We start from the raw sequence: 14,855 nt of genomic DNA, 5'->3' as shown, positions 1-14,855 counted from the left end.
CTCAAATCTCAGGTATGGTCTCCCGCTGGCAAGTGATCCAGACAGAGTTGTTCTCTATTTAACTCCCCCTGTGCCAAGAGGAAGAACTTTCCTGGGCAGTTTAATAAAACTCATCTATCACTCATCCTACTGCTCAATGCCTATTGGGATCTGTAGTGTAAGGAGTCAATTGGTCCCATTATATGGTTGCTATCTCAAACTACAGTACAACTCCTAGAACTCTCAGTGCTCTGCAAAGAAGTCTATAAGCTTGCTTGTCTTTAGCACTTTCCCTGCTGACTGGAGGATAATGATGCAACATAACATAGGTATCAACGTAGAGGGAGAGAAGAATAAAAGACAATATCTATTTTTGCATATTGTTGTAGACCAGCACATATATACAAATTCTATATTATAATTATTATTTTTATTCCATTTCTGGTTTAACTTTTTGACTGCCAATTTCTTCTGTTATTATTGCTAATCTATTTCAAGGTAACAGTGATGTATGGGATGCTAAAGTCAATCAACAGCTAAAGCAAGACCATGTCTTGAAAAAGCCATTATGAGCTTGATTAAAGTTGTTAACCTGTCTTTCTGCTGAATGTAAATTTAATTTAGGCAGCTGCAAATCAGCTACCAGTTCACATATACACATAGTATATACATAAGACTGGATACCAACTCTTCAGTTTTGATTGCCTTACCCTGATAGTCACGCTAGTAGAACTGAGTTTGCCCCTTGGAATCCTGCCTCTTCTAAAGTTTCTGAAGTGTTCACAAACTCAGTATAATACCAATCGTGTCTCTGTAGATGTGTCTGGTTGCATGAGCTGGATACTGATTGTAAATGTGCAAAAATATACCTATTTGCGTTAGGAAGCTACAGACTGTATTTATATGGTTATCTTTCTGATTGTATCACCATAACACAAAATGTGTCTCTGTTTACAGTATCATAGCCATATTTAGAGTTTCTTTTTACCCCTAGGCTAGCTGCTTTGTGCCCCTATCATCCATCAACTGGTTCGGGCGCTGCCTTCACCAACTGTCACATACCTTGTGGCTGAGCCTGGCATGAAGAAGGATGACTCTTATACAGCCCTGACTCGAGAACCGCTGATGTTGCGACAGTGGTCACAGGATTGCGGTGAGGTACAGATGCCCGTGTGGTCTCTCTGCTGGTTGCAGAGGTTAGTAGTGGATTCATCACCAGAGCTGGATGGTAAGCTTGAACTGAACACAGCAGGCAGCGGACCCTTGGTTGGTAGATAGCAACAGCAGCAGTAGTGACTGGATGCATGGTCGGACAAGCCAGGTTGGTAACAGACAGGCAGTTGCAGACATAGACAGCAGACAAGGGATCGTCAGGATACAAGCAAGGTTTGGCAACACAGGATCAGGCAGATATAAGGCAGTGCAAAGTCCAGAACACTGCACTTATTATATAATTATACTTGACTTTTAGTCTTGTGGACAAGTTTATTCTCCGATTACACTTAATATGAGGTTTCCACTTTCCAGTAGCCCGATATGCAGGTATATATGAACTTTTAAAGCCCATAAAACGTTTGTAATATGGGGGCATGCCTAAAGAGGTTTCAGACTTTATTTCTGAAACTTCCCATGCGATACTGAAAGCTTGAATGTTTTTTTCTAACACATCACTCTAGGCGCCTCCTCTTTTCAGCATGCCCTAAAGCAAGCCACTTTCTATGGGGGCACACATATGGGAACACTCCCAAGAAGGGCTGTGTGTGACCATAGACACACACAACATGGCTCAGCCCTGTTCCATCCTTATAGAATTTATTGACAGTAGCAGAAGCCAATGGCTCCTGCTGCTGCCTCTGTGCCTGGGAAAGACCAGGGAGAAAGACCAGAGCTGCTGCAGATGGGAACAGCACTGGATCAAGAGAGGAGAGGTAAGTATTTAGAGAAGGGGATGAATAGAACAGCTAGTGGAAGTTTTTGTTAATCTTATGCAGGTAATGGATCAAGGTAAAAAAAAAAGTTTCACTTTGGAACCATTTTCAGGTACTTTTATAAATCTTTCTGTGTAACTGTGAGCGGAATGCTATTCCTTCTTTCCATGTGTTGGAGCAGATCTTTCTTTTCTTGCCTTGCATTGGTGTTCCATAATGTCTAATTTCTCCTAAAATAAGTGATATCTCTGTTCTTGAAATGATAAGAAAAAGGGCATGTAAGGGAAGAAGGTACAGGGGTTCAGTTGTTGAATAAAATATAAACTCTTATGGGTAGATTCAGGTAGGGGCGCGCTAATTTGCGGTGGCATAGCCTAGCGTGTTTACACTACGCCGCCTTAAGTAAGAGAGGCAAGTACATGATTCACAAAGTACTTGCCTCCTTACTTAGGGCGGCATAGTGTAAACGCGGCGGGCGTAAGGGCGCCTAATTCAAATGGGTTGGAGGGGGGCGTGTTTAATGGTAATGAGGCTTGAACTCACGTTTTTGACGTTTCTTTGGCTACTGCGCATGCGCCGGGCGCCTACATTTCCCAGTGCGCATTGCGGCTAAGTACGCCGTACGGGCCTATTGATTTCGACGTGGACGTAAACGCCGTAACTCCCGATTCGCGGACGACTTACGCAAACGACGTAAAAAATTCGAACCTCGCGTCGGGAACGGCGGCCATACTTTAACATTGTTATTCCACCTAATAGGTGGAATAACTTTTCTAAGGCCTTACGGAAACGGCGTAAAACGACTGCGGCGGCCGGGCGTACGTTCGTGAATCGGCGTACAAACTAATTTACATAATCTACGCCGACCGCGTAGAAGCGCCACCTAGCGGCCATCTGAAAAATTGCAATCTAAGATAGGACGGCGCAAGCCGTCCTATCTTAGATATGTTTAAGCGTATCTCTGTTTGAGCATACGCTTAAACATACGTCGGCGTAGATTCTGAGTTAGGCCGGCTTATCTACTGATAAGTCGGCCTAACTCTTACTGAATCTACCTATTAACCACTTGCCGTCGCCGCACCGTCATAATACGTCCACAAGGTGGCTCTCCTAGGCGAGACCACGTAATATGACGTCCTGCCTTTTAGCCGCCACTAGGGGCGCACGCGCGCCGCCGGAGGCGCGCGCGCGCGCCCCCCGCTCGCCCCCGACTCCCGTGCGTGTGCCCGGCGGGCGCGATCGCCGCCGGGCACACGCGATCGCTCGGTACAGAGCGGGGAACGGGAGCTGTGTGTGTAAACACACAGCTCTCGTTCCTGTCAGCAGGGGAAATGCTGATTTTCTGTTCATACAATGTATGAACAGAAGATCAGTGTTTCCCCTAGTGAGGCCACCCCCCCCCCCACAGTAAGAACACACCCAGGCATAATTAACCCCTTCCCCGCCCCCTAGTGTTAACCCCTTCACTGCCAGTGGCATTTTTATAGTAATCTAATGCATTTTTATAGCACTGATCGCTATAAAAATGCCAATGGTCCCAAAAATGTGTCAAAAATGTCCGAAGTGTCCGCCATAATGTTGCAATACCGAAAAAAAAATCGCTGATCGCCGCCATTACTAGTAAAAAAAAATATTAATAAAAATGCCATAAAAATACCCCCTATATTGTAAACGCTATAACTTTTGCGCAAACCAATCAATAAACGCTTATTGCGATTTTTTTTTACGAAAAATATGTAGAAGAATACGTATCGGCCTAAACTGAGGAAAAAAAATGTTTTTTTATATATTTTTGGGGGATATTTATTACAGCAAAAAGTAAAAAATATTCATTTTTTTCAAAATTGTCGTTCTATTTTTGTTTATAGCGCAAAAAATAAAAAACGCAGAGGTGATCAAATACCACCAAAAGAAAGCTCTATTTGTGGGAAAAAAAGGACGCCAATTTTGTTTGGGAGCCACGTCGCACGACCGCGCAATTGTCTGTTAAAGCGACGCAGTCCCGAATCGCAAAAAGTACTCTGGTCTTTGGGCAGCAATATGGTCCGGGGGGTAAGTGGTTAAACTGCTAGACGCATACAAACCTATAATTGTGTCAGTTTGAAAAATTAAGGAAATGGTTGTACACTACAAACATATCTTAATAAATTCTCTGAACAAGCAGTGTGTAATTATTGTTTTTATATTTTTAGTCATCAAATCTTGTTAACAGTCCAGGTCATTAATATCAATTAGAGAGGTTATCAACAGCTGGAGGTCTTTGGAGTCTGACAATCAGACCTCCAGGAATAGTAACCTTTCCTTTTAAGGCAAAAATTATTCAGCAGGGTACTGTGGTCTTCATCTGTTACATTCTTTAAAGAATAAGCTGTCAGTAATTTGTGCAGCCAGAGTTCCAGCACACCACATTTTGTTATTAATATCATCAGCTTGACTAAATCTGCGCTATATTTTAATTGCTTTGGTGTCCCTTGGTTATCTCCTGAGTTGGCTTAAATACATTTTCCAATAAAATTTACATTTTACATTCTCTTTTATGTTATGAGTAACAGGGAGCCACAGCCTCTATTCGGGTCAAATCCAGAATCTCTGAATGCAGGTACTTACATCTGTACATATACAGTGCTTGCTTTACACAAGTAGACAGTCACAATGCAGTGCCAGGAGCTCCCAAGTACCAAAATATACTAGTGTATAGAATGTGCCCTTGTGCATAAAACCCTTGAGATTTATTTTTACAAATGTTACTTTCCCATTTTTTTGTTGGGTCTTTTCCTTGAAGACTGTTACTAGGACCACTAACTTATGGAAGTTATAATGGGACAGAATTTGATCCCCCAGTTATATTGTGATTGGTGGAAATTGGAGGGGAGCTCTTCCTGCACACTCACTATTGATGTGAATATGCTTGACTTTGGTTATAGTGTTGTTGTTGTTAGGGACCTGAAAAGAGAAGGTTGAGTCTGTCACTAATTCCAAACAGATCCTGTTTCCCGGGGTTGGTACCAGTCATGGCTGTGAGATACGTTAAATAATAAAGTTTGTTCATTCTGAAAACATGAAGATATATACTATATATACTGATACTATATATGCTGACATATAATCACACACACAGGTTGGACTTGATGGACTTGTGTCTTTTTTCAACCTTCTACTATGCAACTAAGTGCCTTCATTGTGAGCAGGCCACTTGGGCTCAGGTGCTGCCTGGAGGAGTCCCCTATACTCTGTCTGGTTCTCTTCTGGGCCATTAAGAATTTAATTGCATTGCCTAGGTGTAAAGCGAAAGAAGACTTTAAAGGTATTCAGTAACTATCTGCCATTGCACAATTAACCCTGCTAAACCTAAAAATACCCCTTATTGTTAAAAAATACTATATATAATTAGCTTATTCCAGTAAAGAGAAGTTGGCAAAAACAAGCCCTGAGCAAATTTTCTTAAAGCGGGCCTTTACTTTAAACTAGACCTGCCTCCTCCCACTCCCTCTCTCACAAATGGGTACATTTTTTCTTTATTTAATTCAAAAGATTTTTTGTGCTGCAGACTTTTGCATTTTTCACCTAAAGGAAATTATGTTTATGCCCCCCCCCCTCCTCCCACTTCGAGTTCTGACTGAGCACAGCAGCACATCTTTGCACACAAAGATTTCCCAGCACATCTGTGCGCACACACACACACACACACACACACACACACACACACACACACACACACACACACACACACACACAGGGGTTTATTTACTAAAGATGGAGATTGCAAAATCAAGCTCACTTCTGCATAGAAACCAATCAGCTTTCAACCTCAGCTTGTTCAATCAATCTTTAGCAATAAAACCTGGAATCTGATTGGTTTCTGTGCAGAAGTGTGCCTGATTTTGTACTCACCAGCTTTAGGAAAAAAAAACACAGCTTTCCCAATGGATGTGCAAAGACGGCTATTATGGTAGCTCCAATACTTTGTTGATTTTGTATAGGAAATCTGTGCATGTGCAGATGTGCCAAAGGGCTCCTCCAGGCCTCAAATGCTGGGCAGAGCCCTTTGGCACATCTGGCCAGGTGCTGATACCGAGACACTGGAGATCAAAGAAGACTGGGTGGCAGAGGCTAACCACCTAATGTGATTAAAGCTATCCCTAGCTCAAGTATACATTATGTGACATGAATTGAAACCTGAAGTGTTTGGGGAGCTTTTCTTGTTCAATATTTTTCCATTGAAAGTAAATAATAAATCAAACATTACACAATAGTCAAAATGATAACATGGTACAAACGTATAGCTCATCTGTACATATTCATGGCAAAGATGACAGAGTAATATGTTGAATTACATAGTTGCACAGTAGGTGATGTTGAAAAAAGACACAGGTCTAACCTATGTGTGTGATTATATGTCAGTATTACCCTGTATATCCCTGTATGTTGTGGTTGTTCAGGTGCATATCTAATAGTTTCTTGAAACTATCAATGCCCCCTGCTGAGACCACAGCCTGTGAAAGGGAATTCCACATCCTTGCCGCTCTTACAGTAAAGAACCCTCTACGTAGTTTAATGTTAAACCTCTTTTCTTTCAATTTTAATGAGTGGCCATGTGTCTTGTTAAACTCCCTTCCGCAAAAAGTTTTATCCCTATTGTGGGGTCACCAGTATGGTATTTATTAATTTAAATCATATCCCCTCTTAAGCGTGTCTTCTCCAGAGAGAATAAGTTCAGTGTTCGCAACCTCTCCTCATAACTAATGTGCTCCAGACCCCTTACTAGCTTTGTTGCCCTTCTTTGTACTCGCTCCATTTCCAGTACATCCTTCCTGAGGACTGGTGCCCAGAACTGGACAGCATACTCTAGGGGCGGCTGGACCAGAGTCTTGTAGAGTGGGGGAATTATCATTTTATCTCTGGAGTTAATCCCCTTTTTAATGCATGTCAATATTCTGTTTGCTTTGTTAGCAGCAGCTTGCTATCCTCCGCTGTGACTTTCATGTTCTTTCTAATTGTACCCTTACATTTCTTGTTGCATTCTTTATAAAGTGTGAATGCTGATAATGATCCCTCAACCTTGTATTTTTTGAAGGCCTTCTCCTTTGCTTGTATATGCATTTTTACATTGGAGTTAGGCCATCCAGGACTTTTGTTCACTCTTTTAAATGTATTACCCAATGGAATACTTTGGATAATGCCCTTATTCAATATGCTCTCAAAGCAAACCCATCTCTCCTCCGTGTTCTTTGTACCTAAGATTTTATGCCAATTTATGCCTTCTAGCAAGGTTCGTAGTTTAGGGAGGATGGCTCTTTTAAAATTCAGTGTCTTTGTATTCCCCTATGTTTCCTATTTGTGTAATTTATACTGAAGCCAATTGACCTGCGATCGCTGTTACCTAAATTGCCCAGTATTTCTACATCCGTGATCAGGTCTGTATTGTTGGTAATCAGTAGATCCAGTAACACTTTATTTCTAGTTGGTGCGTCTACCATCTGACCCATAAAATTGTCCTGCAAGACATTTAGAAACTGGCGAGACTTAGATGAATACGTTGTTACCTCCATCCAGTCTATGTCTGGATAATTAAAATCCCCCATTATGATAACACTTCCCATCCTTGCTGCTAATCCAAATTGTGATATGAGATCTGTCTCCCCCCTCAGGTTAGGGGGCCTATAGCATACTCACAGTATTATTTCCACTTAGCTTCATCCCTTTGGAGCTCTACCTATAAGGATTCCACCTCCTCCCTAGCTACCTTAGTGATGTCATCTCTCACATTCACTTGTACATTATTCACCATTATTCAATGGTGCATAAAAATGGAATGACAACGGTACATCATGAAGCGTAGAAAGGAAGGGGAGGATAAGCTCCCCACATTGTGTGGATAGCACAAATATCAATGACATATTAAATTTGTAAGGAAGGCAGACAGTGGAGAGGAACCCTGGGGGGGGGTGACGCATAAGGCCAAATATAAAGAGAAGGAGGGCCTGTAGGCCAGCAAGAGAGGAAGAATGGGAAGAGGAAACAGAGAAAGGGGACTGGAAGGAGGGATGCTGTCTACTCCAAACCAGGGTAGGTGGTTATTCAGGACATTGAGGCAGGTTTCGTAGACCTAGGTTTCCAGGAGCGTAGAGTGAAATTGTGAAGAAAGGAAATGATACACCCATGGTTGCTAAAATTTCAAATGTCGTGGGATCTTATATAATATAGTCACATTAATCTTACGGTGTAACATAGCTTGGGTAATCCTATTTTTAGTCTCTACAGGGCAGAGAGATGTGGATTTCCAAGCCTTTGCTATAGTCTGCTTAGAAGCTGTAATAACGTGAAAAGCAAGATTGGATTGTGCTTTTGTGAGGTCGGGCTGGCAGCGATTTAACAGGACAAAGGCTGGATAGGGGGTAGTCGGCCTACTCATTAGGGTTGAGAGAATTCTGAAAATTTCAGCCCAAAATTGCTGTACAACTGGGCATGGCCACCAGATATGTACATGTGTGCCCCTTTCACCACAATCTCAGAAGCAAATGGCGTGGTAGGTCGGAAGGAATTTAGCAATTATTGACAGAACCAGCGTAGGAGTACCTTAAAGTTGGTCTCAACAGCAAGCATGTTTTGGGTCGAAGAGTTAGTTGTAGCCCAACTGTCATCCCAGTCTTTCTGTTCTAGAGCAACATTCAGGTCATTGGTCCAAGGAGTAGCATAAGTGGGTAGACAGGAAGATGTAGTCATGAGCAGGGTTGCCAACCTCCCACAGCATTTTTTACTGTCAAAAAAAGGAAAATGTACAAGCAGAGCACATTTTTTACTGACAACCTGAGAAATTACAGAACTCCCATTGGAAACTAACACAGTGAATATTTGAACAGTATATAACCTATACACCTATAACAAAGTAATTTGCTTGATTTACACTTAAAAAGTCAACACAGCATGAAATTATCAGCCACTGATGTTTACTGGCAATTGTAAAAAAATCACAGATTTTTACAAACTATCAGTAAATTTACTGACGGTTGGCAACCCTCGTCATGAGATAGTTGTACAATTTTGAAATGATACCCGGAGCATGGGGATCCAAATTGCAGATACTTTTGTATAGGGTCATACTGGATGGCGATGTAGAGGCACATAAATATGGTCTCTACTGGAATATGAAATTGTTCCTGTAAAGTCAAAAGGGGCTTCAAGGTGGAGGAAACGACCAGAGTGGTTAGCCTCAGGATTTATGTAGGCTGTAAAAAATGATGGGTGGCCTAGGAAAGATAATATAGTATAATGTGGGGAGTGTAGTTTAAAAGGGTTTTTAAGCCTATCCCATAAGTGCAGGGAATGTTGTAACCAGAGTAAATTAGCAACTGTGAGGGGGTCAAGGTCTATAGCTTGAAGTCCCACCCAGAGTGAAACCTCCACGGTGACGTGGTGTAAGGCAATCTGGGAAAGTTGAGCGACCTGATAATACTCAGAGAAACAGGGGACTCCTGATCCTCCATGCAATCTACTTTGCATTAGCCCAGAAGAGAACACCCTAGGCTTAATGGGCCCCCATAAATCCCTGTTTTTAAATGCGTACTGTTAGACAGGTTAATCTGGTCACCTGGTCAGGCTAGTTGGTAAGTAGAGCTTGGAATTTTTCCAGGGATTTTTCCTTGGCTTTTGTTTGATATGCGTTGCCTTCCAATGCTCCTTGCTGCAAAGGCCAGTTTTAGGTGAGGGCAGTGGCACATTTTTTGTATGCTTGATTCTAGGTCAGGCAACGCATTGACACCTTTGCAGCCATTGTGCTACATGCTGGGTATTCAATGTGCCCCTGTACCTTTATGGAGGGGTGGGCTCCCTCCAGTCCATCTGCCTTTATCTATCTCATCAGAATGCATGTGCTTCCACGGTGGAGCCTCTTATAAGTTAAAGGTTGGGTCTACAGATCACAGGGTGCCTTGCCAGGGCCTGTAGCATACTCATGTATTTGCAAAGTTATGCAACTAAACCTCTGTTTTTAAATGCATACTGTTAGACAGGTTAATCTGGTTGGTCGCAGGCTGGTTGGTAAGTATGCATGGTCAGATTGCATGTGGTTCCACTGTGGATCCTCTGGTAAGTATAGCTTGGAATTTTTCCAAGGATTTTTCCTTGGCTTTTGTTTGTTATTGGGGCCCCATATAAACGTATGTACTTAGCTTTGTATAATGCAGAAAAATAGGAAGGCACCACTATGGGAAGGACCCATAAGAGGTAAAGTAGTTAGGAAATGCATAAAGACTGCCAAATAGTCATAAGAGTCAATAGATGAGACAACATGGGGAGATAGTTAGTTATAGGTATAAAAAGGCTCGGTCACTGGTGAGTTTGATGCCAAGATATGGGAGAGATGAGGTTGCCCATTGGAAGGTAATGGTTTCTCATAGGTATGATACTTCAGTCGTTAGCAGGGACACATTGAGTGCCATGGACTTCAGTTGATTAACTTCAAGACCAGATATAGAGGCAAAACCATCTACAGTACAGATCAGATTAGGTAAAGTAGTACAAGGTGAGGTGATAAATAGGGTTGAGCGAACCCGAACTGTAAAGTTCGGGTTCGGTACGGACTTTGGGTTTTTCCCGAACCCGGACCCGAACCCGAATAATTGGAAAAAGTCTGGGTTCGGGTTCGGAGTTCGGGTATGTTTTGGCGCGCTGCACGGCAGCCAATCGCCATTCGTTTTACTACTGTGACTGGGAACTGATCACAGCCATGCCTACTTATGGCATGGCTGTGATTGGCCAGTGCAGCATGTGACCCAGCATGTGACCAGCCTCTATATTAGATCGAGGCACTCTGCTTCAATTAGGATAGGGAGAGGCTGCTGAATCTGCTGCATAGGGACAGTGTTAGGTGTATCCTGCTCCAGAAATCTCAGCAAAAACACTTTGGGCCAAATCTTCAAAGGAGATACGCAGGCGGAACTGCTGTTCAGCCTGCGTATCCCTGTGGCTATCTTTGGAAACGATCCTCAGAAGGATTTTTCCAAAGATAGTCAGAAGATCCGACATCTGTAAGACACTTACACTGTCGGATCTTAGGATGCAGTACCGCATCCGCCGCTGGGGGCATTTCGAGTCGAAATGCCGGCTAGCGTATGCAAATGAGTACTTAAGCAGATCCACAAAGCTTTTAAGCTTTGTGTTTTCTGCTTAAGTTACAATTTGCACGCGTTAAATTAGGGCTGGTTTTACAATGTGTAAAGTTAGTACACCATGTAAAACCAGACCTTTTTTTCGATCGCCGCAATTTTTTTTTAAATTTGAATTTTTTTTCCCGGCGCGTATTTTTTTTTTCACCCGTCGCAACTTTATTGTCCCGTCGCAATCCACAAAGCCCGGCGTAAATTACGTTCGCGCGCTGCACGTCGGGAAAAATGACGTCACACGCATGTGCAGTACGTCCGGCGCGGGAGCGCGCCTCATTTGAATAGGAATCGCCCCCTCGAGGAGACGACCGCCTTGCGACGGAGGCACTTAGGTTACACGGCGTGTAATTTCTAGGTAAGTGCTTTGTGGATCAGGCACTTAGGTAGAAATTTAACGCCTGTGTAACTTAACTGCTGAAAGTTAAGTTAGGCAGCGTTTTTGAGAATTTGGCCCTTTATTTCTTTGAAATCTGCATCATCTTCTGGTATCTGGCTCGTTGTCACTGTGCTTCAATTAGGATAGGGAGAGGCTGCTGAATCTTCTGAATGGGACAGTGTTAGGTGTATCCTGCTCCAGAAATCTCAAGAAACACACTTTATTTCTTTGATATGTGCATCATCTTATGGTATCTGGTTCGTTGTCACTGTGCTTCACTTATGATAGGGAAAGGCTGCTGAATCTGCTGCATAGGGACAGTGTTAGGTGTATCCTGCTCCAGAAATCTCAAGAAGCACACTTTATTTCTTTGATATCTGCATCAACTTATGGTATCTGGCTCGTTGTCACTGTGCTTCACTTATGATAGGGAAAGGCTGCTGTTGCTGCTTAGGGACAGTGTTAGGTGTATCCTGCTCAAGAAATCTCAACAAGCACTCTTTATTCCTGATAGGTGACTCTGAATATTTCAACAGCACTTCACCTGCCACCACCTGTTCACCTGTGATAGACTGTGTTTTTCTGTCAAGTACATAGTTCAGGGACAGGTTCCAGATATTTTCCTATAGGGGCAGTCAGCATTCTATAGGTGACTCTGAATATTTCAACAGCACTGCACCTGCCACCACCTGTTCACCTGTGATATACTGTGTTTTTCTGTCAAGTTCATAGTTCAGGGACAGGTTCCAGATATTTTCCTATAGGGGCAGTCAGCATTCTATAGGTGACTCTGAATATTTCAACAGCACTGCACCTGCCACCACCTGTTCACATGTGATATACTGTGTTTTTCTGTCAAGTACATAGTTCAGGGACAGGTTCCAAATATTTTCCTATAGGGGCAGTCAGCATTCTATAGGTGACTCTGAATATTTCAACAGCACTGCACCTGCCACCACCTCTTCACCTGGGATATACTGTGTTTTTCTGTCAAGTACATAGTTCAGGGACAGGTTCCAGATATTTTCCTATAGGGGCAGTCAGCATTCTATAGGTGACTCTGAATATTTCAACAGCACTGCACCTGCCACCACCTCTTCACCTGTGATATACTGTGTTTTTCTGTCAAGTACATAGTTCAGGGACAGGTTCCAGATATTTTCCTATAGGGGCAGTCAGCATTCTATAGGTGACTCTGAATATTTCAACAGCACTGCACCTGCCACCACCTGTTCACATGTGATATACTGTGTTTTTCTGTCAAGTACATAGTTCAGGGACAGGTTCCAGATATTTTCCTATAGGGGCAGTCAGCATTCTATAGGTGACTCTGAATATTTCAACAGCACTGCACCTGCCACCACCTGTTCACCTGTGATATACTGTGTTTTTCTGTCAAGTACATAGTTCAGGGACAGGTTCCAGATATTTTTCTATAGGGGCAGTCAGCAATCTATAGGTGACTCTGAATATTTCAACAGCACTGCACCTGCCACCACCTCTTCACCTGTGATATACTGTGTTTTTCTGTCAAGTACATAGTTCAGGGACAGGTTCCAGATATTTTCCTATAGGGGCAGTCAGCATTCTATAGGTGACTCTGAATATTTCAACAGCACTGCACCTGCCACCACCTGTTCACATGTGATATACTGTGTTTTTCTGTCAAGTACATAGTTCAGGGACCGGTTCCAGATATTTTCCTATAGGGGCAGTCAGCATTCTATAGGTGACTCTGAATATTTCAACAGCACTGCACCTGCCACCACCTCTTCACCTGTGATATACTGTGTTTTTCTGTCAAGTACATAGTTCAGGGACAGGTTCCAGATATGTTTCTATAGGGGCAGTCAGCAATCTATAGGTGACTCTGAATATTTCAACAGCACTGCACCTGCCACCACCTGTTCATCTGTGTTCTTCCTCCTCCATGGGCCCAAACAGTTCTAATTTTGTTTCATCAGTCCACAGAACACCATCCCAAAACTTGTGTGGTTTGCCCACATGACTTTTGGCATACTGCAGTCGACTCTTCTTATTCTTTGGAGACAGCAAGGGGGTGCGCCTGGGAGTTCTGGCATGGAGGCCTTCATTACGCAGTGTGTGCCGTATTGTCTGAGCAGAAACCTCAGTTCCTCAGCAGTCACACGGGGACTTTTCTCCACTCTACGCTTCAGATAGCGCACAGCAGTCAAAGTCAGCATCTTCTTTCTGCCACGACCAGGTAGCATTTCAACAGTGCCCTTTGCCTTGAATTTTGCATTTACTACTGTATTACAAAACCAATTGATGTCATATTAGTTGCATATGGTTCTTTATGAAGTCCTTGTAGGATTGCATTCTGAATACAATTACAAATGTACACTAAATTCCCTAAAACCCTTTACAGCATTGGGGGGTTGAATAATTTTGAACAAAACTGTATGGACCTCGTCCTCCAAGGTCAAAATCATTATATTTTTTATTTTTATTTTTTTTATGTTATTTTAATTATTTCCCTATCCACATTTATTTCCAGAGTACTTGCCGTGCTCTTCACGACATTTTGCTGCCATTTGCAGCCCTTTCCCTTAGTTTTTTAGAGACATTTTTGTAGTCAAAAGTCTGGGTCCCCATTGACTTCAATGGGGTTCGGGTTCGGGTCAAAGTCCGGGTTCGGTCCCGAACCTCCAGGTGTCCGCTCAACTCTAGTGATAAACATTAGAGCATCATCTGCGAATAGGCACAGTTTATGGTGATAAGAGGCCACCTCAATGCCTTTGATATCTGGATTTGCCCAAATAGATAGAGCTAAGGTTCTAGACCTGCCTAGTTCCACAGGCAATTGGGAATCTCTCAGACTGAAGACCAGAGTATTTTATATAAGCCTGGGGGTTCTAATAAAGGGCCAAGACCCAACGGGAAAAAATTAGGACCGAAACCCCATTTCTGTAGTACATAATGAAGAAAAAAACAAGAAACGGTATCAAAAGCTGTGTTTGGGTAGCTTTTACTACCCTTACACTTCTTTTGTCATAGGGGCATCTCTAGAGGGTAACTGCAGTCACAAACTGTATATGCAACAAAACTGTTAGTATAAGAGGTACCCAACCTGACTGCTCAGCCATTTTTTCTACTTTTGACTCTTGATGATAATGGTAAACGTAACAAATAGAGATAATTAATCTCTCTAATGAAGGCTGTAACAGGCGCCGTTGCGCCGTATTGCGTTCCATGCTAAAACGCAAACGGCGACCGCGCGATGATGTCATCACCCGGCACGGCATGCGTTCCAGCTTGGAACGCGGAAGTGCGCCGCGATCACCGCTGATTACAAGGCACCTGTTAGCTGCCTATAAAGAGAACAGTGTGCAGACGTAACTTACAGTTACCTGCTTCATATATCGCCCTTATGAAGTACTGTATTTAAAT

The sequence above is a fragment of the Rana temporaria genome, chromosome 1, assembly GCF_905171775.1.
Source record: "Rana temporaria chromosome 1, aRanTem1.1, whole genome shotgun sequence".
Lineage (NCBI taxonomy): Eukaryota > Metazoa > Chordata > Amphibia > Anura > Ranidae > Rana > Rana temporaria.
Note: the sequence above shows the minus strand (reverse complement) of the source record.